This window comes from Cephus cinctus, unplaced genomic scaffold (assembly GCF_000341935.2).
Source record: "Cephus cinctus unplaced genomic scaffold, Ccin1 Ccin1_scaffold0191, whole genome shotgun sequence".
Classification (NCBI taxonomy): domain Eukaryota; kingdom Metazoa; phylum Arthropoda; class Insecta; order Hymenoptera; family Cephidae; genus Cephus; species Cephus cinctus.
This window is the reverse complement of record NW_014332912.1, coordinates 135988-136766: the sequence shown is the minus strand read 5'-3', so window position 1 is coordinate 136766 and position 779 is coordinate 135988.

The following is a 779-nucleotide window of genomic DNA, read 5'->3' as shown; positions in this document are numbered from 1 at the left end:
TTGTCATATTAAACTTACCGAGCTTACACTGTGCGATCGAATTTAGGATTGCAAAGAAAAAAAGTATTTTGGGCTATATCCGATGAGTTGTCTCGTTCTAAGCGTTGCTTTGGGAAGCAGCGATAAGTAGCGGAGAACTCTGCCCGCCAGGCTACCCGTTCGTGATCACGTTCAGTTCGGCTACGACGGGATATGCATTATCGACGGAGGCGATGATCACAAAATTCTATTCCCGAACTCGCCCAGCTTACACTGTGCGATCGAATTTAGGATTGCAAAGAAAAAAAGTATTTTGGGCTATATCCGATGAGTTGTCTCGTTCTAAGCGTTGCTTTGGGAAGCAGCGATAAGTAGCGGAGAACTCTGCCCGCCAGGCTACCCGTTCGTGATCACGTTCAGTTCGGCTACGACGGGATATGCATTATCGACGGAGGCGATGATCACAAAATTCTATTCCCGAACTCGCCCCTACGATTTAGCGCCATGTTTTTGGTATCGCCTAAAACCGTAGCGTTGTGCATCTCCCCACTTATCTCTGGAGTTATACAAGAGGATGTATATCTTTTTACTTTTTAGGGGCGGCCGTAGCCCAGTGGATAGGGTAGCGGATTCACGACCGAAAGGTTGGAGGTTCGCGCCCAGCTTCCAGCGGCATTCACCAATGGGTTTTCATATGAAAACTTAAGTGAGTATTTATACGGATTTCGCCCAACACTGTTCTGATTCGGTGTATAAACTTTGTGTAGGTCCCCTCACGCTGAGTTGAATAAGGCCCGTCT